This window comes from Toxoplasma gondii (assembly GCF_000006565.2).
Source record: "Toxoplasma gondii ME49 unplaced genomic scaffold asmbl.1796, whole genome shotgun sequence".
Lineage (NCBI taxonomy): Eukaryota > Apicomplexa > Conoidasida > Eucoccidiorida > Sarcocystidae > Toxoplasma > Toxoplasma gondii.
Genome location: NW_017383871.1, coordinates 658 through 1,070, shown reverse-complemented (window position 1 = coordinate 1,070; position 413 = coordinate 658). Strand labels below are relative to the sequence as shown.

Here is a 413-nt window from a genome sequence, read left to right as displayed (position 1 = left end):
ATAGAGCTACACTAACAGCATATAACTCCACGCAGAGCAGATATCGTTTGACCTCTTTGCCTCGACTCTTAAAGAACTTTAAGACAATGGACTGATCTGGAATTGAACCCGAGACCTTTCGCATGCGAAGCGAACGTGATACCCCTACACCATCAGCCCTCAAACTACTTGTTAAACTGACATACAATAAGCTGTGTGCTTGGAATTCCTTACCAATGCACAAGGACTATAGTGTGTCTAACGCTGATAGCACTGACTCTCGACAGCAACTCTTACCGTGCACGAAGAACCTTGAAGCCGTTGTCTTATCCAGAGACAGAGCCAAACACTTTACGAGCGTTGCACATTTCCTTTTTTGCGGTTCTGGGCTCGGGGTTATCCGATCGATTTCGTGAGTGTTGATGGACCACGTG

General features: G+C 46.2%; 1 non-coding gene across 1 annotated transcript; it reads right to left on the bottom strand.

Moving 5' to 3' along the window:
* Positions 1 to 87: 87 nt before the first annotated feature.
* TGME49_328550 lies at positions 88 to 159 on the bottom strand. Its single transcript has one exon. It is a non-coding gene; the product is annotated as a tRNA-Ala (tRNA).
* Positions 160 to 413: the final 254 nt, after the last annotated feature.